Source organism: Ornithodoros turicata, unplaced genomic scaffold, assembly GCF_037126465.1.
Source record: "Ornithodoros turicata isolate Travis unplaced genomic scaffold, ASM3712646v1 Chromosome13, whole genome shotgun sequence".
In the NCBI taxonomy this organism is placed as follows: domain Eukaryota; kingdom Metazoa; phylum Arthropoda; class Arachnida; order Ixodida; family Argasidae; genus Ornithodoros; species Ornithodoros turicata.
Genome location: NW_026999307.1, coordinates 1,400,304 through 1,425,231, shown reverse-complemented (window position 1 = coordinate 1,425,231; position 24,928 = coordinate 1,400,304). Strand labels below are relative to the sequence as shown.

The 24,928-nt window shown below is 45.1% G+C and overlaps 2 long non-coding RNA genes across 2 annotated transcripts in view; one reads left to right on the top strand and one right to left on the bottom strand.

Annotated features, from left to right (window-relative positions):
• Window positions 1-24,928, top strand: part of LOC135372184 (uncharacterized) — a 352,119-nt gene that overhangs the window by 90,421 nt on the left and 236,770 nt on the right. The gene's annotated exons all lie outside the window — the stretch shown is intronic.
• LOC135372109 (uncharacterized) overlaps window positions 2,620-24,928 on the bottom strand; it is a 30,490-nt gene continuing 8,181 nt past the window's right edge. The window contains exon 3 of the long non-coding RNA XR_010415829.1: window positions 2,620-13,481. This is a non-coding gene — a long non-coding RNA (uncharacterized LOC135372109). The remainder of the gene's footprint in view (window positions 13,482-24,928) is intronic.

Below are 24,928 nucleotides of genomic sequence, written 5' to 3'. Positions count from 1 at the left end.
TACAAGAGGATAAATGACAGATTCGCGAATTCCCGAAAAAAGAAAAAGAAGAAAAAGCGGGTTAAATTCCAGTGAGCTGAAAATCTCGTCACGGCGGGAAGGGCGCTGGATATGGCTTGACGAGGAAGGAAAGTATTTTGAGTACTGAGTAGCAAATACCGAAAAAAAGTATTTTAAATACATTAAAAATACTTGTCGCAAAAAGTATTGAGTAGAGTACCAAAATACCGGAAAAAGTATTTAAAATACAGTATTTTGAGTACGTATTCAAGATATGTACAAGTCTGCAGTCTACAGTACACTCTCAGAAATTAAAACTTGTCAGGGAACTGTGATAATTGTTTCAGTTAATAGGCATGCACATATACGCCATAAGAAGAAAATTTTTTATTGAGAATGCAGTTCTCTGGCTACTCATGTTGTTTATATCTACTGTTGATCACATTCATTTATCACATATTATATCACATATTCGATCACATTAAATTTAAAATTTAGCATATATGAGAAAATATCAGGAAGGAAGTTGCTATTCATTGCTCATTCCAACCTAAAATTGAGTGCTACAAATTTAGAGAGCGTACCTGACCATTGTCATTCCTAAAATATATATTGCCATTGTAGCAAGGTCACAAAACAATAAATGTAGTCTTTTGCGACGTCCCTGCACGTTCATTGTATCCTGAAACGCATAAGTGCAAGAAATAAATCTTGAACTTGAATAAACTTGATGTTGTATAAACTTGACATAAAATGTTGAATAATATAATGAATTATATAAAATATTGAATAAACTTGAACTCGTATATTCTCTTTACTCATCATCAGTGATCTTCATTACAAAAGCAAACTGTTTCAAGCTCCAAATAGTCCTGTTGCAATTTGAAGACCATACGTGGAGCTGCATTTTTTTGGCATCCACATAACAAGCATGACAAAGTCAGCACTGGATAGCAGGACCCCGTCCCCAAGCAGCTTTTCTCACGCTGCAGTTGTATTCAACAAAAGCATGTGAGTGCTGGAGAAGGACATTCAGTTTGGCACAACCGCGCCTGCAAATAATCAGAACAAATAAAGGAAGAAGCAAACAAACATAGAAGGGCTGTACTTCAAAAAGAGAAGTCCTGTGTCTCAAGGAGGTGTTACCACTTTCTAAGTAACTTAATTGATTAATCTTACACCACTACCTGATGAACTGTCCTAACGAGTGTGATCTAATTGCGTGAAGTAATTATTTGCGCTGCTTCGGTGTGTCCATATTTGCGAGGCAAAGCACCGCTATCGTTTACTAAAAGGCTCTTTCTAAGGCGATGCTTGATATAAATCATACTAAACGCATACACGGCTAAAACAACGGCTGTGATTCTACAGAACGATCTCTTTCTGCCATGCGAGTATATCTTTTCCCGGACCGTTCTTTATGGAACAATTTTTGTTCAGAACGCAGTACGGGATATTATATACATGTTTGTTGCTAACCTCAAGTCGTTTCTTATTGAAATATTGCCTGGGAAACGTGCTATAGTACAATCCCCAGCGCTGCACTGTGGTGACGGTCTAGTTTCGGAATGCAAAACCTAACGTAATTAAGAATCGAACGGCGGGACACCTGTGAAACACTGTTAGAATACATCAGTATACTGGCACCTTACAAAATTGTGTGATGACAAACAACGATCAATGCTAGCAGCGCAATAAATACTCACAATCTCTGTTGCCTCCCATTGTTTTCTATGGGCACACACAGCACTTTAGGGCCCACCAACATGGCGGCCCGAAGGCACGCCTCTCCCCCACGAGCCCCTCTCCCATGCGCGATCCAGCCTTTATACATAGAGATCAGTGATTGGAACAGACTTGCCTAGCCGAGGCGCCTGTGGCGCCATCTCGTTGCTCACGCAAGAAATGCGTACGGCGCAAGCGCAGCAGGACTCTAATGCGCTAAGTTTGTAGGACATCGTGCATAAACTGTCACCTTCACAACTAAACATGTGTTGCAACTCTCTACGCAGTTTTAAAAAACATACCACTATGTGCAACTTTACATTTAAAGGCAGCAGAAACAGCGGGCACGCTGATACCGTCATCGCGCGTCTCCATCTCGGCTGTCAGATGGTCAGGCGTATAACTAGACTGCATCGATGCGCACTAGGCGGTAGCCGACTGAATAGCGGACTTGGCGAGATTTGGAACGAGACTTAACATGGCGGCACTTCCGGTTAGACCGGTAGGGAGTCGATTAACCGGGGTATTGGAATGCAGCCCGAGAAAATGGCGGCGAGCATGTCGACGGCAGAGGGGTCGGACTCGCTCAAGGGAGCGTGACCACGTGTGTGTGTGTGTGTGTAGTTGGAAGTTTAGTGGCGCGAGGGCAACTAAGGCCAAAAAGCAAGCGTGACCACGCGGGAGGTGCCATCCGTTGGTCATGGAAGGCGTTGCCTTCCGGTGGCTGCTTCATTCCGCTAAACTTGACGTGCTTGTTTTCCTAAATGCATCGCTTGCTATCTAAATTCGGCGTACTATGTGCGTACAGGTTGGGACAAAAGTTTACGAAACACGCGAGCGACGTACTTTTTCTTCGGTGCGACACCCTAGCGGCTGCCGGAAGCGGGTGAGTTCACTGTTTCGGAGGGGTGGACGGATGCGCTGTTAGCGACACGCAGTGGTCGCTCCAGTGTCACTTGGGTGTGCCAGGGAAGTACGAGTTACCGCTGTGTGTCATTCACAGCGCACCCTTCCATCCCTCCGAAACAGTGAACTCACCCACTTCCGGCTGCCGCTAGGGTGTCGCACCGAAGAAAAAGTACGTCGCTCGCGTGTTCCGTAAACTTTTGTCCCAATCTGTACCTCATATGTATTCGTTAAACAAGTAAGCAGTAAATATTTTCCCACTACATCATTTGCTTGTGTGCTGCAATTCGTTCGTCACTTTATTATCACGAAACTCGACAGACCAGAGCATGGAATGGGGGGTGGTTTCGTTTTTGCCATTTCCGGTTCCTGTTAGTTCGCAGAGCAGCATGAAAATGGCGGTTTACTGTGTGTATTCATCTTTGGAATTCTGTTGCCTTCGGAAATACATACCTAAATTTGTTACGATGGGTAACGATTTATTGATTTCGCTCGCAAAGCATACAAACGCCACTTCAACAAGTCATAGGCGGTAAACATCTTCATCCGTGTAGGTGGAAAACAAAGTGTTGGCGGTGTCGCAGGTATCTCATAGATAAGATATGATTCACGTTTGATATGGCAACGTTTACCTTGTGATTCCGATAGCACTACTCAATTCTGCAGGTATCCCGAAGATTCGTACGTACTCGTCGGCTGGCCTCGCTCCGTACGGTGGACGCCGTTGCCTCCATCGGGTCGTTCCACCGTCTGTCATCCCACGTAACTGCACAGGGTTGGCAACAAACGGAGCAGCTCCGCTGTAGTTAGGGGGCTGAAATCCGTCCACTAACACTGTCCATGACCAACTGATGGCTGCGCCCGGGCGATCACGCTCTGGGATAGGAGAATCCCATTGACGGTGCGCCAAGTACGTTCTCTAGAGTCTTCCTATATTAACTCTATGGTCGACGGAACCGTGCGAATATTTGGCTATATAGTTTAAAAAGAAGGTCGATACAGGAAAAGTATGTTAGGAATATATTATTCAATCATTTTATATATTTCTAAGTGCTCAATTTAGTAAATATTAATCTGCGGGATTGAAACCACGTAACCACACCAAACTGTGATGATACACGCCGTGTAACAGCAGCGAACGGTGGTTTAGGATAACCGCGTTTAGGTAGAGTAACGGCGGTTATTGAGAACCGCGGTTAAGAATGACCGTGTAACAAGGGTATAAATATTCCTTTCAAAATTCTATACTTACGATAGAAAGTGTGGTATGTACCGAACACCACAGTAGTGGCGAATACTATATATTCAGCCATTTACAGCAAAGACAGCTTGACCTGTCCTTTGTGGGAGTTTTATTTGATGCGTCACGTTACTTGCCACTGTCAGTTACACATTGCCAAGTGTTGCTCTTAGCTTGGTATTCTTGTGATATCAACATAACATTTAGACATTGACCATAGAGTCGTGTACAGTGTGGTTTTCAACGTCTGCATGCACTGAAACGCGATCTACTTAGCTACTTATCCGATGCTTAGCATTGGTTTTTTTTATCAGGGTGTCATCTGTTTTTGCTGTTACGTTTATTTTCTTTCTTTCTCTCGTGTAAAATGCACCACTCATAAGGATTATTTCGGATGATGCAGAATAATAAATAAATAAGCTATATATTCTGGTTTATGCTATTTTGGGGGGTCAGTGTCATTGCTCTTGCGTGTTCTGTGCAACTGATTATATCAATTAGTCCGTTGTAACGTTTGTTTTGTCTATCAAATAAAAGTGCTGTTCACAATTGAACTGTTGTAAAATATTGTCACGCTTCGTGCACAGTGGAAGTGCAGTGAAGCATGCATGAGGAAGAGGGAGAGCTCGATGGTAACGTCCCGTAAGGCGTCCATTAAATGTCATTCTGGATGTCCACGTACGATGTCCAAAAGGAAGACCCACCCGTTGGCCATTGTTCAGTTATTCAAGAAATATCCTCCACCTGTGTCACATGAAAACATGAGCAGCTTTTAGTGACTCGAGGGAGTGCTGAGGAGCACATCAAGGAATGGAATGCGTGAGACCGCATAATGCGCAACAATGGCGCAATAAAAGACACCAGGAATTGTGGTGTGCAGCATCAGACCACACACACCAAAAACACCAGGGTGCCTGAACATAAGGTAAAATACACGTGGAACAAGAGGGAATGCTGATGTTAACACTGGAGAGGAAAACTCCAGAAATGTCCCAAATCACGGCAACTAAAAGCTGCTGCGGCAACTGTTTCTTTTATTGTTCATTTTTTCAATGGGGTTATATGTTGGGACGCCGCAGCAGTTTTCCACGGTTAGTTTCCAGTCACGAAGATTCTTGAAATAAAATACCGTTGCAGCACCAATATACGTCGAAGTTCAGTCATGATGGTGCATTCGTTTTCGCTCAAACCATGCCGCATTCTGTTTGCGGTTGCTGTACGTGTGATCTTGTGCTCTGGTATATTTCATTGTTAGTTAGCAGATGTTCTTCTGACACTTTTGTCTATTATTCAGGTACCTTCATGTGCGATCCGTAAACGTAAAGGAGAGAAGCTCAAGAAAAGAACAAAATATGGTAGTTGGACAGTAACTATCTGAAAAGAGGATTCGTGTTCCAGCTTCGAGATGGTCCAACCCTCACCTGTACGTATCGTTGTGTGCTTCAAATAAATATGTTTTATAATTGTGTTAGAGACCAGTCTTTTGTTAGGAATCAGTACACCACTCATACGATTTGGTGGTCCCATCAAGCCGTCACGCCTGGTCTGCCCCAATTTACAGGCATCAGTAGAATTCTGATGAACAAGCAGAAACTTGGCTGATAGTTTTTTCAGTAGGGTACAGTATTCAATGGTACAGTACAGTACTGTATGGTTGATGTGGTCTGGTGAAAGATCACAGCTGATTACGATGATTAGAGTACTGATGATTTTCTGACAGAAAAGTGACTGAAGCTTGATTCGATGTGATAAGTGGATATAATGTGCTTTCCTTGCACCCATGTGCGCCGCTTGTGATGAAGAACAGAACCTCAAAGCTGGCAAAGCTAAAAGAAGACAAGTAGGAAGGGAGTTGCCTCAGGACAGAAGCCGCCGATATTTCGAACAGAGACTGTTCTTCTTCTGGGTTCGCTGGATTTCTACCCATCTATAAAAGAAGACAAGAACCACAACCGACAAGTTATGGCCCAACAGGTTCATTGGAACCCTCGTCCACGAGCTATGTCACTTCGCTCGTGACCTTGTCTACAGAAATGGCAGGAAAGAACTCATAGTCCATTGTAGAGAGAGAGAGAGAGAGAAAAAAAAACATTCTGAACGGTATTGAAAACCCAACAAACAAGTTTTAAGGAGCAAGAGGAATTGCCGTGTGTTTTATGTCGAAGAAGAGCTCGTGGTACGCATCCCACGCAACCACGCCCCACGTGTCATATAGGCAGTTGTTTCTGCATATATATTTATTCTTTCGACGAAGCACCACGACTCGTCTTAGGACAACAATGCTGGAACAAACAGGGCCGTATTTTTCTGTTGCACTATGTTACGGACTGCAACACAAACTCCAGACACAATCAGCATGCAGTTTAACTTCCAGCCTCCCGCACGCAGAGCATTGACGGCATCGTTGACTGGAAGGTATGTCGCAGTGGTGCTCACGTTTTTCAATCGGCGAATTTATGAAGAAAATAAAATGTCATTGCTGTCTACATTGTAAAGCGTTGCCCTAAAATGGCTTTTTGGGCCGACACTGCAGTAAAATGTGGGAGGGCAGGTAGGTAAAGTGTAAGATATTAACCGTCATAGATAGTGTCAGGAATTTGAAAGCTAAACATTGTTCGCAAGAAAAGAATGCGCTATCGCCACAGTGAGTGAACCCAAAGCCTACGTTTCTTGCGTCTGCAATGTTGATTTCGCAAAAGCTCAGATGTAAGAACTGAAGCGTTCACTATTGTCAGTAGCTCGACTTCGATGTCGTTCGCCATCTTGTCAAACACGGAACCAGAAGCTCTCGCTGTGGAGAGTCGCGGGAGGACGCAGTAGAGCTGGGGCGGCATGCATACGCGCAGCAAGCTGCAGGAGGCCGCGCACATCTCTACCGCATGTGGGTACGCTAGAGCCGTATATTAAAAGGGAGTCTGGCCATTAATGGGTCATGCCTATACCAAAAGCTCCAGCCACTTTTTGAGCTCTCTGACCAATCGGGTGTCGAAATATGGGACGCTATCAATCGACCTATCCTCACTATTTGTCCCCCTATCCAACATGGGCAGCGCCATTTTGGGTGGCAAGTGGATTGGATGGGATTGAAATGGATACCTCTCACAATCTGCAAAACTAGTGGATTTTTAGTGCAAATTTGATGAACGCCACCTAAGGTGCATGGGGCACGTCGGGAATTGTCGTCTACTTCCGTCGTTGTACCGCTGTATACATGTACCATGTGAATTACCAGGTGTATGTACATTAAAAGGAGGCACTAAACGGAAGACATTTCCGGAAGACATTAAACGTTTTAATGTCCTCCTGGGGCTTTTGACGTACTGTAAAACACAGAACAACAATGTTGCCGAAGTTCTTTCGATTTGAGAGTAGCTGCTACAGAAATCATCATCATCGAACACCTACACTGACTTCGAGAGTGAAGGCTACCCGTGCATGGTATTGTGTGTCTGAACAACGCCAACGCAAAGAACCATGACAGAGAACAAACCTTCGTAGGAGCCGAAAATTAAAGGACAGCTCTGGACTCAGATATATTTGGGCACATTGGCACATGAGTTCTGTCAGCTTGCCTTTCAGATTGTTTACAAGAATAGCGACACACCACCCTCTGCCACTGTGTGGAGAAAAACAGTATTCCATGATATCTAGAACACAATAAAGAGGCCTAAAGAGTAGGCCTTGTGTTCTGCCTTATGAAGAAGAAGAATTCATCGTCCGTGTACCTCACATCCACGCGCCACATGCAGTTTGTATGAGTAGGTCTATCTTCATTCTACGCAACTTCCGGCGTCTCTTAAAGAAGACAAAGCTCTAATGGAATCGTCTTTTTTCATAACATGGTGTTACAAGTGGAACTGACGTCGGTCCTGGCTGCATGCAATTCCTATACGTAAGAGGAGCTACAGAGAGTCATTATCAGTAAAAGAAACACTTGCGCGACCACTCCAAGGAATGAGAACAGGCTGTGTTCTGTGCAGAGTAAGTAGTGTCTGCAATTGCCCCATCAGTCTGCGTTCTTCGTGCTGCATTTAGGAATGTTGTACCGTTACCAGCTACCACATGTGACAAACTTGGTATGTTGTTTCGCACAACGTAGCCTGGTCAAGTCCCAAACGTGGAACAGCTATGGGGTACAAATTCACGAACCGCTATAGGGCTGTTGCACTGAAGTTTGCACAGCGCCATTTCTGGCCCAAGCGGACACGGATCCAAACAGTAAGGAGTTTCATCAGCGGGTTTTGCATGGTGTTTCAAACGGTATGGTGCCAAGGAAAGCTACAAAACCTGTAGGAAATCCACAGAAAAAGCGGTGCTTCTTGAAAACTGCGAACAACTCGGGACCGTGTATTTGAAAGTGCCGCGTCGTCTGCTAAACTAGGGAGTGTTGCATAATTTGGGGCGCTGATGTTGCTGCTCACTTGCGCCACCTGGACCAGAGCAACAGGTCTATAGGCAAGATGAGCAGCATATCTACCCCAGCATGAAATACTCTCGGAAGAGTGTGCAGTCCCCAATTCACAACTCAACATTCTGGCAGGTTCTCAAAGCACTGCGAAGAGGATGATACACGAAACAAGGATGAACACACCAGGCGCGGATGTAGGGGGGGGGGGGGGGCAGGGGTCCGGACACCCTCAATTACAGACTTGAACACAGGGTTCAGCGGACCAATCCCAGAATGCACGTGGCATTTGTCCACATGGACCCCCCCCCCCCTCGGGAAAATCTTAGACCCGCCCCTAGAACACACAACACGTTGTAACAAATACCGGGCAAGTTGGTACATATTAGTGTCACTAAATAGGGGTACAGAGTATCGCATTCCTTTTCCCCGCCGAAGCCGCCGTTCAGTGTCTGCGATTGGGCCGAACGTGCCACGTGGTTTCTCCTTCCAAGAACTCGCCGTCCATGTTGAGTTACCTCCATCCAAAACGGTTCTAGGTCAAAATCGCGAGTCAAAAACCGCTACAGCAAAAACCGCGAGTCAAAAACCGCGAGATCCAAAAATCGCGATAGACAAAAATAGCGATAGGAAGCATTAGCGACACACAAATATCGCGACACCAAAAACCGCGAGTAGGGGAAAACAGCGGCAGGCAAAAAACGCGACAGCCGAAGACCGCGACTAAAAACGCGACAGCTAAAAACCTTACTCACTCTCCTTTAGAAGGGAGGATGAAAGGGGGCCATGAGGATATGAAAAGTAGGCTAACTTCCATTCCGGGAATAAAAGCCTTAAAGGAGTACAGAGGGCCATCCTAAAAATTTCAGATTAAGACATTTGATGAAAGTGTGTGTGTCAATTTACCTGGTAGCACGAAAGGTTTTGATGTATACAGTTTGTTTCCCAGAAAAAAAGAAAAAGAAAAACTCACATAAACATGACGTTACAGGGTCCATACGTGTTCTGGTTCGGTGGTCAGCGCCCTTTGCCGCCATAAACCAGCTTTGCCGCCATAAACCAGGAGCGGCTGAATCATGACCAATCCAGAAGCAATGCTTTTTCAGAGTCCCGAACAGCAGACGACAGCTAAGGCGTCAGCGCGAGGTCATGGGCAAATCACAGGCTGGTACTGCTCTCCACCACCGTTGCGCACACCGGTCCCTTTTTGCGGCGTACTTTAAATTCAATTTCTGCGATAATTATGATACTGTGGCGTGAATTACTTCTCATGGCGCATCTTACTGGCCTAATTAATAGTTTTATAGGAAGAAAGCAGGGAATTAAAAATGACTTCTGTGCTTAAACTGCAGCTTTCGATGTGCTCAATCTGTATACTTCACACTTGACTTGTGCGTAACGCGTTACTTGTAATAAATTACATTTTTTAGTAATTTTTCGAGTAATCGATTACTCAGTAATTGGTTATATTTCCGACAGAGTGAACGTGATAGCTGACGCGGGCAGGGAATGAGTGTATATGCCATTCTCTACCTCTTCCATGTCCGTATTTGTACGAGTAATTTCGGCGTCCGGCGGAGACCAACATATTTCAAGTCTTGTCAAATGTCTGAAACACTGCCAGTCAGCATCGGCGTGCTCAAAAAGTATCCTCTTCAATTCTATGCAGGTTTGCTCGCGGGTTTTGGCCATCGCGGTTTCTGCCTATCGCGGTTTTGCCTGTCGCTATCTTTGGACGTCGCCTTTTTTGCTTGTCGCTGTTTTTGACCCTCGCGGTTTTCACCTGTCGCGGTTTTTGCTAATCGCGGTTTTTGAAAATCGCGGTTGTTGACTCGCGATTTTGTCTGTCGCGGTTTTTGACTCGAGATTTTTGGCGGTCACCATCCAAAACCGGTTTCCTGGGTTGCGAGGTGGCTCGACTGCGCGTTGTTCTCCACCGGAGGAGGGGGAACTGGCGTCCCATTGCTAGGCGACGCAGCCGCGCCTGACTCAAAATGGCGGGCTCGCTCGCCTACGTGGCTCAGTGTCGCTACTATGCTCCCTATTTAGTGACTCTAGTACATATTGCTGACAGTTGCGACGCAGTACACAAAGGACGAGACAAAGGTGCGACATCGTCTGTCTCGCCCTTTGTGTACTGCGTCGCAACTGTCAGCAACACATCACATGTGTGAGAAAGCTTGTGTGTTTATCCTTTTCTCTGGGATCGTCCTCTTCACAGTTATGCACCCGCTAGGCAACACCCTTCTGCTCCCGTCAATCGTTTTGCCCAAAGCACTTCGGCAAAACGCATACCACAAGAAGCCTACGCTTCACGAGATCCAACAGCCTTGAAGTGATGAGCCACTGTAAAAGCCACCGGTCATTTGGAAAGAAATGAAGCTGACGGATCAAATTCGATAGTGAATGCACTGCATAGGCCCATTGACGCAGGTGCGTCCAACACTTTCCATAGTGCTCCTGTAGTCTGCTCGTTTACAACATCGAAAAAGTGGACTTAGAACTCAATGCCTCCATCAAAGCGAATACTCGGCTCGGACAGTGTTCCCATGTGACCCAACATTTTAAGATTGTTTATACAGCAGGAAGAGTGTCGAAACAGTTTAATAATACCTCTGGTTGGTTCAACTGATTTACCACGAAACCCCAATCGAAACAGCAGGATGCCCAAGTAAGCTTCTCATCAGGCGTCGATTATGTTCCCATGTGCGAGCCTTCATCGCAGAACGTTCAGCCATCTCCAGCGACAGCACAGGCACAAACGAGTTCGGAAACGTGAAGTATGTTTGTTGGTTTTGGTGTTTTATTGCACAAGGGCGACAAGCAGCCAAATGTGCCACCACACATGACTAGTTCGTACCGTGTCTGCGTAGGGCTTGTAATTATAGTAATTACCGTACACAGAATTGTCTGTCGTATGTGATACCAATGAATTGAGGCATGTTCGGTGGCAGGTTGTAACGACCTTATATTTTGTGTTATTCGAGACCGAAGTGAGACGCGGAGGTTACCTGGGTGAAACTCCTAGCAATACATGCCACTTGATCCTCTGGTGTCTCTTCACGGATCACCAACGCCTACCCAGAGGGTTCCGAATCTTCTGGAAACATTTCCAGCGAGGGGATCACCTATGTCCACTGGCCGAAGGGAGTTTAGACTCTGCAGATGAGGGGATCTGGGCATCCCCTGGAGAGGGAGTCGCCATTTCTTTCTTGTCCTTGAGACTGTGGGGTAGTTTATGCAGAACGACAGGAGTTTATGCAGTTTCTCACATTCTTGATTAACTTGATTAACAACCAACGACTTCTTCTTCATCAGCTTCAACGGAGGCGACAGCAAATACAGACCATTCGTATTCACAGAAAAGTATTTCACCTGCCGGGAAACAGCTATCGGATCTTCCCTTCAAGAAATTAAAAACATCGTCTGTGATGGACGGGACCACTTCCACCTGCTCCACATATGCGCATACTCCAACAGGTACTGTCGGTGCCGGATCCTATGAAACACCATCGTTAGCCGCAGCTCGCGCTTGGGTACGTCCATTCGCGATCTCATGGAACAACACCTCATCGACACCCTGGAGTATTTCACGCCACCATCAAGGCGATTTGTATGCGCTCACAACTGGGGACAACCCACCGACATTGGGTGTTGTACAAAACAGAGCTTTTGGAGAGGGATCGGTACCATCAGCTACCTCGCGAGGAGCGCTGGAAGACTCCGCACACTTAGTGTATTGTTCCGATAGACTGGGACCCGGAAACACCACAAATGCAGGCAGAGATCCACCAAATGATCGACCGACTCCAGGGCCAACTCAAAGAACGAAGAAGAAAAAAAAAAAAAAAACTGCGAGTCACTAAAGTGCACGAAACTGCCAAGACTTTACTGGATGTAATTAAAGGAAGTGCTCGTGTATATATATTTTCAATATAATATAATTATGGGTTATGATTTAACGTTTTGGCATTTTCCTCACTCATATCGTCCTGCGGCACAGTCGAATGGATTTAAACGGAATGTGACATGCTTAATCGCGGTGATCCTGCTTACGCTTTAGCTGTACATAGCTTTCGCACTCTTACTAAAGGATGGACTTTCCGCGACTACGAGAAATATTATACTAACGTGGCCATTGCTCCTCGGTTCACCCTGCTTGTAATCTATACTTGTCTCTATAGAAGAGTCCGTAGATATTTTAGAGCGTTTCGTCTTCTGTCAATGTCAAGAGGAATGCATGCAATTCTGGCATGAATTAGCTGCGGTATGTGGACTTGCGTACCCTAGGAAGAAGAAGCGCTTTGTATCTTTTCGCCGCTGTCCGCAGGAAAGACCTTTCTAATGGACTATATGTGTTACTTCTACTTAAATGCAGATTTCTTAGGTAACTTCAACAGGGGCACACAGTTCCCATTTCAAGATTGTCACTTGAGGGGGATAATGATGTTCAACGAACCGAACATTGAACCTACCGCGTACGAAACGTTGGAAACGATTTTTGGCGGAGACCCTGTGTCGATCAGCATCAAGTACCAAGACGTACATATACTGCACAGAATGCCAGTTATTAACTTATCGAATGAGCACGTATTACCCACAGATAAAGTGTGGACTGATAGGTGTGCCCTTTGGGAATGGAGTTCACAGGCCTGGCTACAAGATGTCCAGAACAAACGCAAGAGAAGCTTGGGAAAAAGTTTGCTCCTGAAATCGTAGTTCGATCTGCTGGAGGAGACCCGGCGAGAGATGAAAGTTGAATACTAAAAAATAAATAAAAATAAAACAAAGCAATGACGCTCTGGAAATGCTCTGAACAATAGCAGAGAAGCAGTGGAACGATACGTACCGAAACCCACGGCCGCCAAGAGGGCGGTAGAGGAAAACAAATGAGTTGGACAAGAGTACTCCCACGGCCAGACGCGTCGACGCATTCTCAATGTATTTGGTGGAACTTTGGTACTTGCATTTTCTTTCGAAATTTGCTCGTGAGCATTAAACGAATTGTGGTGTCTCGCACCGTAGGGCAGGATACTGGACACGGTGAGTGAAGAGAGTTGGACCACGGCCCCTCGATTGCTCCTCTCTGCGGAGACAGGGCGAGAGAGAGAGAGCGATCGTGTGCATGTGTGCCTCTAGTTGGAAGTTGAGTGGTTAGAGTGGCTAGAGTGACCGAGAGGCCATGGTCCTTCAGTATGACTTGACCTGTTGGACCAAAGAACGAAACATCAATCAGTACGAAGCGTGTTCCTAAACAAACACACAGCTGTGAATTCGTAAAGCAAAGCGCCAGGAAGGACCACACAAAGTATGTTTGCAGAGCAACCTATTGTCATCACGCAATTTAATTTGCATAGCACTTAAACACGCAATGTGGCCAAAGGCTGTCAAGTCTGGTAGAGTAAAGCTACTTTGACAACGTACCGGGAGTGTATTTCCATTCGCTCTCGAAAAACTGCGCTGGTAAGATATCATACCTTCGCTATCGGTTTACTATTGCTCTTGTCTGGCCTCCATTCTCTTTGCTTATTGGCAAGGGGCTTGGAACTCTCGGAGTGGAAAGATATTCCGCACCTTAACACACGAGATATGTCACCTCGCTTTCCACCTGGTTTACATAAAGACCGGGAAATCATGTTGTGGAGAAGAAGCATCCTGAATGATATCTAGAAACAAATAAAATACCTCAACCCTGCAATAAGCCTTGTTTCCAGCTTTCCGGCGAAGCAGAACTGATTGTCCGTATACCACACATTCACGCACCACATGCCCCACAAGAAGTCGCACAATACATCCATTCTCCGCAACTAGCGCCGTGGCTTCTCTTATAGGGCTGTTGCACTGAAGTTTGCACAGCGCCATTTCGGGCCCAAACGGCCGCGGATCCCAACAGTAAGGAGTTCCATCAGCGGGTTTTGCATGGTGTGTCAAACGGTATGGTGCCAAGGAAGCTACAAAACCTGTAGGAAACCAACAGAAAAAGCGGTGCTTCTTGAAAAGCGCGAACAACTCGAAACCGTGTACTTGAAAGTGCCGCGTCGTCTGCTAAACTGGGGAGTGTTGCATGATTTGGGGCGCTGATGTTGCTGCTCACTCGCGCCACCTGGCCCAGAGCAACAGGCCCATAGAGGAAGAAGCTCCAAGTATGATCAGGATCAACTTCAACTAGAATCATCCGTTCCATGACATGGTGAGGCGGGGTACCAACTCACGTTCAGACACGAAGTACAAAATTACGAACCGTTGTAGGCAAGAAGAGCAGCAGATGCCAGCACAGAATACCCTCGGCGGTGTGTCCAGTCCACAATCCACATCTCGAACGCTTGGCAAGACTTTAAACAGGATACACGAAGCCCAGACTTTCCCTTTTCCAACGGTCCGACATTGAAGAGAGTTGTAGCCGAAGAAATTTGCAGAAGTTCGGAACGGTTAACAGGTTAGCAACAATTCCGCAACACCTTGGAATATATCACGACGCCACCAAGGAGATTTGTATGCGCTCAGAGCTTGTGACAATCCAACGTCTTTGGGTGTTGTACGAATCAGGTTGCGGGAATGGGATCGGTACCGTCAGTTACCGCGCGATGAGCGGTGGAAGTCCCGATCGACGTGGAGGAGACATCATAGATGCAGGATGAAGTACATCTACTGATCGACTGGCTGCAACGCCAGTTTAAAAAAAATACAAAAAAAAAGGGAAGAAAAATGCTAACCTCTAACGCGCGTGAAAGTGCCCAGACTTATTATTAAGAGACAATCAAGGTATGTTATTACACTTTTACAATAGTCTACTTTTATCATGAATGTTAAATTTGAGGTCCTGGCTGTGTCACCCTCATTGCAACTCGCGACACGTGGGAATGGGAGCAAACACAGTGCGCGATGTTTTCACGTAGCGATCCAGCATATGTATTAGCTGTAGATATTTGCTGCACATATACGAAAGGCTGGACATTTTGTAATTACGAAGGTTACTATAGCAGTGTAGCAATAACGCCAAGTAATACACCGCTTGTTATTTATCCTTACATAAAAGAGTCAGTTGACGTGTTAGAACGTCTTGTTAGAACGCACGCTGCAATGAACAGTCTGGACACTTTCGGCATAAGCTTGTAGCAGTCTGCGAAATGCCTTACTCTAAAAACAACTCTTTCGACGTAGTCTCTGCTCCTTCGGCTGGCAAAAACTTGCTCATGGACTTTGTCTGTTCATTTTACTGAATGTAGGATATACTGGTAATTTCAACACAGGGACACAGTTTCCCTTCCAAGGTACTCGAATGAGACCAGTGATCATGTTCAATGAACCAAATATAGAGCTGTCGCGGCCTATGAAACACCCAACACTATCTTTGGAGGGGGCACATCAATATAAAATACCAAGATGTACACATTTCATACAGGACCCCAATGATAATCCACTCAAATCAGCATGTGCTGCCTAGTAACAAAGTTTGGACGCTGCCTAGTGACAAAGTTTGGACAAACAGACGCCCTTTTTGGGAATGGCAGAGCCAGAAGAAGCCACATCCATCTGCGGTAATCTCACTCTTCAAGAAATTTGCCCCGTAAATAGTTGCTTTATAAACATGTTTAATATGCACATTTTATAACTGAATATACATGACCCTCTAATTATTTAAGCTGCGAAACGTATTTCAAATCTACCATGTGAGAAGAACTGAAGTGGTCCTGTCTTCAAGTAGGTGCTATCTTCATCAATCGTAGTGCTACGTATCGTTTGATTCGTATACATTTGCTCAAATGTATACGAAGGCACATGGTACGACGTAGTGGTTGTAGAACCAAAGTTAAATTCAATGTCCAGTTCAGCTTCAATATTCCAATAGATCACAATATCCGCAAACTTCATATCTTGTGCAGATGGGAGCGTTGTTGGTATAGGTTTCACTCCAGTATACACTAATGATGATGAACATGGCTTCATAATATTATTCCAGCCCACAAGCAGGTCTTCCCAAATTCGTTGTATAGGTCAGATTTCTCGAGTCGTTTGCAGCGATGTGTCTGTCATATACTGCTGAGGTACTATCCGTACTAAATTCTGCAAACATCGTATTTGCTGCACCACATGCTGTTTTATAGCCTGAATTGTAAACTGCCGCTTGGTGAGCCATGTGTTGTGAAAATTTAAGCCTCTACTCAGAAAAAGAATGACTGACAGGACGGCTCTGAAGACCAGCTGTAATGCACTCCGTCGAACATAGAAAAAAACAACAAAAATCGAGCGGCAAGCAAGCGCACTCCAACTCCAACAAAGACAAAAAAGCTCACGTCGTTTTCCTCATTAACTCAGTACACAGACCAAATAAAACCACAACGCTACACATTTCGAGGGAGCATGTTTAAAATTATACTCACAATTCACACTTGGAGATTCTCGTGCAACATATAAATTTACAACGGTTACATGTTGATCTAAAGGAGGTATTTCTTGAATAAAGTACCAATTTGGGCCTGTTGGTCACACATGGTAAAATCGCTAAAACCAGTGGTAAAAACACTAAGGACGAAACCCACCGTCCGTCCTTTTTCGTCCTCAGTGTTTTTAGCACTGGTTTTAGCGATTTTATGAGGTATTTCTTCTTTAAGTGAAAAAATGCCCGTATATTGATTCAGATGACAACCTGGCCCTATTAAAGCCGGATAATCTGTGGTCTGTTTCGTCCAGTATAGTATATTTTGAATAGTTGTATGTACTGCATTTCGCTTCGGGATCTGGTACAGGTTTAGCGGGTATACATGCATTATAGTTATATGCCATATAGCAACCACAAGAAATTGTATTAGTCCATTTTATTTAGTTTTCACATCCGCAACAGTCATAGTGGGTCACTACTGTAGTGAAAGGAGTATACTGGTTTTATATATCTGGTGCTATTTTGTAAGATATTAAACTTGATAATATCCTACATGAATGTTTGCTGTGTACCACTTCGTTCGTACTTGAAAGAGGACTAGAGCAGCATTTGAGCTCAGCCCAAGCAGCCCACGCTGCAACTAATGCGTTTCATAGCCTTCTTTGTTTGGGGAAGCTTCAAAAGCGGGTCCCGCTAAGAGAATAAGTGACTTGAAGGTAAAAAGCACGAGCCGTACCGTAACAATGTTCCGAGCTGAGGGTAGAGGAATGGTCTCCTTCATCAGGGTAGCGCCCCTTGACATTTCTTTTTTTTTTTTTTTTTGCTTCATGTTGTGTGCAGCATTTAATCACATCGAACAACAGGAAAGCCCGAGAATGTAGTGCTCAGCAAAAGAGACCGGCAAATATCACGGTGCGAACTCTTAGCGGACTGTGCTTGCTACCTGTAGGAAGGTGCATCGGATCGGATCGAGCGAATGTCTAACACAGAATTTGTGGTGGTACGAACGGTAGTGCACCTGTCAGACGATAAGTCTCTCGTGATCCGACATCGATGAAGCGACTTGTACTGGTACACCACAATACCGCAAATAACAAGGGCTGTGCTCCACGAACTAGTTCCATCTCTTAATGATGATTTCCTTCAAGTAGCTTCCCGTATGTGAAGCAAATGAGTGTCACACTGGAACACACAGCAAATCCTTGAAAGATGGAACTAGTTCCTGGAGAGGAGCCATAGTCTTTGTTATCTGTGGTATTACGCTGTACCTGTAGCAGTTGTACAAGCTGCACAAGGCGTGTGCACTCGACGACTAATTCCGTCGCCATTAGAAGCTACCGTCAAAGCTTGAGGCTTGACCCGATGTACTGAAACTGGATCATAAACGGCTGTACAGCAGGACGAACGGCGAACTGAAGAGTCTGGCAATGTTTGATCCCGAAGGAATCAGCACTTACAGATCACCTAGAGGGCGTACAGCTGCGGGGAACTACGCAACCCAGTTCAAGTGCATAGATTACGTGCAGAAGCCGTTTAGCTGTGCCGCCTGCGAGCCGCCGGTGTCGAGTGCAAGTGCTAAATCGAAGTGTTGTGAGACTACTGTGTTCTTTCCATATTCTCATCGCAAAACCTAAAAATAGAAGGGCGTGTTCAATTCAATTGAAATTTATTTTCATCATATGATAAAAATAATGTTGTTCATGATACGTGTTAATAGCGCCATTCTATTAGCTAAGATGCGACTTCTTCTATGTGCACGACCCTTTGTTGTCTTGTCTCCGCCTTCCAGTTCCCTTACTGAAAATCTTGGAATGCGTCGAATCTTCGATATCAGCGGGAATCAGTGGAAATCTGAATGTATTACGGGAGAACGTTGTACAGAGTTTCTCAGATTGTTACATGAGCATAGACAGGAACAACACAGATTCCTCAACGATATCCTTCTCATAGGAAGCTTTCACGGAGTGGTTGACTTTCTTAATGAACTACGGACGTCTCGGGCGAGCAACGAATTCTACTTCCTGTCATTGCACGGGAGCGAAAGTAAGTGGAGACCGTACGTATTCCCGGAAGATTACTTCACCTGTAGAGAAAGTGCCATGCCAGCCGCCATCAAAGAGGTTGAAGACATCATTCCAGAAGGAAGGGGCCACTTCCACCTTTTGCACCTTTGCTCATATGGGAACAGATGCTGCATATGCCGCCCACTCAGAAACGTCATCGTTAAACGCCGCATGCGTCTGGGTCCGTTCTTTCGGGAAATCTCGGAACAACAGTTTAGCAACACTGTGAAGTACCTCACATTCCCACAAAGAAGATTCGTACAGAGTCAAAGCTGGGGACATTCCGTCTGCTTTGGCTGTTGTACCAGATCAAACTTTAGGAATGGGAGAAGTACCATTCTCTTCCCAAGGGGGAGTGGTGGAAAGCTGCACGCACACAATACCGACGGATTGGGACCTGGACACTCCAGCGGCGCAAGCGGACAGTCATCAACTGACAGACAAAGTACAGTACCAACTAGAAAAAAAAAAGTACCTCAGTGCATGAAGGTACCAAGACTCCTCTAGACGTCAGCAAGGTAAATACATAATTTCAAGTATCACACGGGTAGCTAATAATATGCGTTTATTTTACGTGCTTGCCGCTTCAAATCCTATAGCAAAATGTGACACGGTGGAATGATATCAAAATGATCGTGCGCACGTACATCCGTAATGATCCATCATACGGACCAGCGGTGCACAGCTTTTGTACTTTAACAAAGGAGTGTACACTTAGAGGCTACGAAGAGTAGTACTATGCTAATCTAGCAATTCCACAAATATTTGTCCAAGCACTTCATATTGGTGGGGATAGGGGGGAACGCTTGAAAGAAGATGCTTTTGATATTGTAGCACTGGTGGTGTGATTCTGGAAAGCTTTTATCCAGTCCTCCTCTTGTAAAGAATTGATGTGTACCTGTAGTCAGATAATACTTTGCCTTGTCTTCGTCCGAAATTGTGGCAAATGAAGCAGGAGGTGTATCGTAACCTCTTATCACGATTGACGAAGCACTGAATTCAACTCATGCTCTACTTCTATACTACGGTAGACCACTATATTGATGCAGGTAGTTATTCGATTTGTAAGTATCGTATTTTTCGCAGCTTTTACACCAAATGATACACTTAGAGGAGCGTATGAATTCAAGAAATTTGCCAAAGGCATATAACCAATAGATGATTTTTCAGTTTTATGTGCATATTCCTTGTTCGACACTGCAGCGCGGATCAACGAGCAAATAATCTACTTTAGTAATTTTGTTAGTAATTTTTGGTAAAATTAGAAGGGGATACACTGATATAAAGTTTAAGTAGAAGGGGTTCTTTTACTCAAGTCGTGCACTGGTTTCTGCGACTGCCTCGATGAAATTGAACGATCAGAATCAGGTGCTTGCTCGTCACTTGGTCTACGCACAAACAACCGGGCGGGAATCAACCCATAGTCAGATTGTGAAGAACAAGAACTCGGAATGATACTGACGACACAACCAAGAAATCAAACCCAACAACAGATCTTGCATTCGGGTTTATGTGAAAGAAGATCTCGTCGTTCGTGTTCCACACGTCATCATTTGCTTCATGATTCATTTTGGGCAAATTCGTGAAAATATCCGTCCAAAGAAGAATTCCTTTTGTATTGTACCACCGTCTATAGTGCTGGCCAGGACTTTCTTGTTGGCGCCGCGCCCGCGTCTCATTTAAACGTCGCACATCTAGGAGGCATATATCTATTGAAATAGAAATGTGGAAATATGAAGAAAGGGAGGCAGTTAGGAAATTTCAGCCGAAACTCTGCTTTCCTATTCCAAGGCTGCCGGATGCGTAGAATAATTGTGTTTAACGAACAACCAAACAGAGCCCAGGGCATACGGAAAACTCAAAGCTATATTTGGTGGAGATCCCGCGAGCATCAATATTAAACACTAGGACGTACATACGTTATATCGCACCCTAGTAACAATCTTGAGTAACACAGACACAGAACCGAAGAGAAAGTGTGGCATATGTTACTTCTACCAATGTTCAACACAGCCGTGGTTACAGATTATAAAAAACCACATCCCTGTCAAGCAAATCCATGGCATTACGCGTCCGAACGTGCAAAACCATTAAGTCGCGATCTGTGAGCCAAGCCTAATGGATGCCGTAGAAGCGTATAGTAGGCACTTATTTCATCTCGTCGCACCAATCTTCTCCACCGGGGTTGTTGTTATGGTCTAGTGGGCGAGGATTCGATACGATAAGTGAATACGATGCGCTTCCGTCGCATCCATGTAAATGCCGCTTAGGACGAATTATCAACGCAGTCAAAAGCAAAAGACTGGAACCACAATCAACAATTTTCGGACGCAGACGTCATTTGGAACATTAGCGCACGAAATCTGCCACCTTGCACGTAACGTGGTCTACAGAAACAGCTGGGCGGAAAACAACCCGTAGCCCCATTGTTGAAAATAACCATTAGGAATGATACTGAGAACACAACCAGGAAGTAAATCAAGCACCAAAATGGGTCTTGCATTCTGCCTTATGTCAAAGACAATCTCGTGGTACGTGTTGCGCACAACCACGCCCTGCACGCAGTTGTAGAAATAATTTGGTTCTGTGCAAGCAGCGCCACGAGTCTCTTAAAAAAGGACAAGGCATAAACTAGCAGGACCGTCTTTTTTATGGTGTGGTGTTAAAACTGAGATGTGAGGTCATACCCCTATAGCGTGCATGTCCGACACCATCGGCAGACAACTACATGATGGCCTAGCCTATAAAGCCATCACAGTTAGTACACACAGTGGTCTACAAAGCATTATTTTTCCAGTACCGCCTCTCGTCCGTCTATTTCTGTGCTACTCCGCAAGACGTTGTGAACGTTAAGGACACACACTATCAAGGACGATGCAAGGAGCTAGGCCTTACGATTTGACTTTATTCTACAGTTAAAAGTGAAGGCAGGTATAATGAGCGTTATGAGGCTCTCGATTCCAGGTGCCTATTCGGGTGAATACCTGGTCTTCATTGCAGGTAGAAAGATGTATCAATGCTGTCACGTTCTATAGGAGCAGCGCAAAGGCTGCGTTTAGAACGGACAGAGCTTGAGCCAATCAGCCTTAAGATTACGTGCATCGGCTGCAGCATGCCGCGTAATCACAATTCCTATCAAGGCAAGCTTTGGAGATAGGTGTGTACATACGAAGTCCTCGGAGGGAAATTTTTCGAAGGAAATAAGTGCACCAAGAAAAGTACAACACATGCCACCTCAATGTTAGCATAGTCCCTTGGAACGCTCCATTCTGAACGCAGCTGATCACGTGGAACAGAACCTTCCATCACAAGCGCGGAAAGTTGGGCTAGTTGTTGAGACAGCATACTGCAGATTTTGGGACGCGAAAGATAAGGACTGAAGGAAGCACAAAAACACTTCCATCACTTTTATCGATCATCACGTTGATGGTAGCGGGCCTCGTGGAAGGTTACAAAGAGAAAAGACCTCTCAGGCATAGCAGCACAGACTAGAAAGCGAGGAAAAGGAAGTCCCGCTGGTTCACCCTAAAATTCATGCCTACTTTATGGGCAACAAAAGAAAGGGCACCGTAATGACCGAAGCCAGACCGAAATGGCTATGAGACGACGTCAGGCAGGAATTTGCCAAGTAGACTTAATGAGGTGAAAACACGACTAAATATTTCTACGCAGGCGTTCACCTGGGAGTATATGCCCTCACTCGAGCATAAGGGCCTCGATAGACTCTCACTTTGTCTTTTTCCTTCGTAAGACACCCCCTTCCCCCTGAAAATATACTAGTGATACTCACGATCTTGGAACTCGAATTACGACAGCATGCTGTATACGCGTAAACTCTGCCATGTGGGTAGCTACGTTTTTCCTGTTTCCTGCTGTTGAGCGTCCGCTTCAATCAAGATCATGAACTCGGCTACGTCTAACAAGCTAGAGCACTTTTACAGCAAGCAGCATGTCCCCAAAGCGCCAGAAAATGCTTTGGGGAAAGTAGACGCTACTTTAGCATATGAGAAATCCGTCTCATTTTGCTTGTGGGAACGTCCAATGTATTCAGCGCATTCTAGCGAATACAATCTTGGTCTGGCGGTGAGGATCCCGTAAGGGAAGAAATTTATGTTGGGGAGACAAAACACAAAGAAGTGAAAGAGAGAGAAGCGCTTGAAATTCTAGATGCGACATCCGGAAAACCATGGTGGGCTATAAACAAAACCACAAGCGCATGAAGAACGAAGCAGCTGGGCAAGGGCAAGCCCACAGCCAGAAGGGTCTGCACATTGTCAACATGGTTCGTGAACGACGAAAAATCATAAGCATTTGACGTATTGCTGTGTCTTGCACGGTAAAGCAAGATGGAGCCAGTCGGTAAGCTCAGCATGCGATACTGTAAATTCGTTCTCCTTTGCTCATATGCAGAGATACCACAGATCAGATGCCACACCCGTCTGTGGCTGATAATGTTCGGTTGGGGTTTCAGGCACTCAACGAGGCATCCGCGAAGTTGGGCACAAAACCCAAGTGTGACTTTTGTGGAAAAAGAAGAACAAGAGATTTTGACACTGCTCAGAAACGGTTTCCAGTTCGTAAAGCAGAGTGTCAGAAAATCCCACGCGAAATATGTTTGCCTAGCGACGTGTTATGACGGCGCAATTTCAGTTACAGAAACGCTACGAATTCGCAGCGCATGACGGGCTCTCAAATCCAGTAGACAGATACCGCTTTTCACCATTCCCTGTGGTAAAACAGCACGGACGGCTCATATTCCTCTCCAGGGTCATTTGGCCTCGTGTAAAACACACAAAAAAGTAAGAATTCCTAGCTCCAAAATGCGCTTAATCGGAGGGTAACTGCCACAGACATCGTTATCGCAATGAAGTCATACATTTGATTGATTTCGAGAGAGGAAGTTTCTAGTATATGATGTTGGGTGTCGAATAAGGTAACAACAGAAGAAGTACGCAGGACTACGCGTCATCGTGTTTTCCTTGTTTCCCCCATCTAACTCAAGGGAATGTTACCTTTATCTTTTATAAATTTACGCCAGCTTGCCTGCGTTCTATAGTTTTATTTCCACGACGTTATGTGTCTGAACAGACGCAAGCATTAGGTAAAGAACGATTACAAAGAACTAATACTCGTTACTCATTGCGCTCAATATTCATGTCATTGTTGATGATGTTCACACACGAAATATGTCATCTTGCTTTCCACCTCCTGTGGCACATTCTGTTCCACCTTCTGTGACAAACTGTGAACCTGGGTTCACAGAAATACCGGGAAACCACCGGCAGCAACTTTCGGAGAAAATAATTCTCAATTACCCTCTCATTACCCATGACGTTGTATCACTGGGTGCGTACTACCCAGAAGGACTACTTTTCGTTAGAATATGTGGATCTGGAATGTAAATATGGCACTCAAGGTGTCTGTTCCGGGGAATATAGTTGGGCTTCGTTGCAGGTAGAACGATGTGTCAGTGGTCTGAGGTTCTGTAAGCAGCACCATCACTGTTTTTTTTAGAAAGCGAGTGGGGCTGGTACAAAAGAATAACGGTACGGCTAGATCCGTGTAGTCCAGGCGATGTGTTTGTTGGAGTCTTTATTCATGAGCAACTGAATACATGGACTATGTATGTTTCCGTTCGCCGGATGCACTATGTTTTTGAGACAGGCAAAGCACGATATTTTTTATTAGTTCCCTACTGGATGGTGAACCTTTACGTGCACAGAGCAGTTGTGAAGAACATCACACGTCCATGCATGTAGTTTGCTCCTTTGGATTGAAATCACAAATATGACTCGAAGGACACAGAAGGAAAATAGTGCTCTCATTATATGCACCGGAATCGCAAATCTACGAAGGAGTCAAAAACCGAAATACCGCTGCGGACTCAGAGTTCCTTGGGAACCTTAGCGCACGAAATTTGCCACCTTGCTTTTCACTTTGGCTGCACAAACGGACGTGGGCTGCCCATAGCCACATTGCGGAGAAGAGGCGCTCTCAATGACGTCTAGAAGCCAATAGAAACCAAGCATCGCGTTAGGCAAAGAAGAAGTGGTCGTCCGTGTTCCGCACATCCAGTATGGTGAGCTAGAAGGTTCTTCTAGCTCACCATACATCCAGGTTCCATATGCATCACGCGCGGTCGTACGACTACCTTCAGTCTCCTCAAGTAGCGCCACACTTGCTCTTAAAGAGGATAAAGATATAACCCA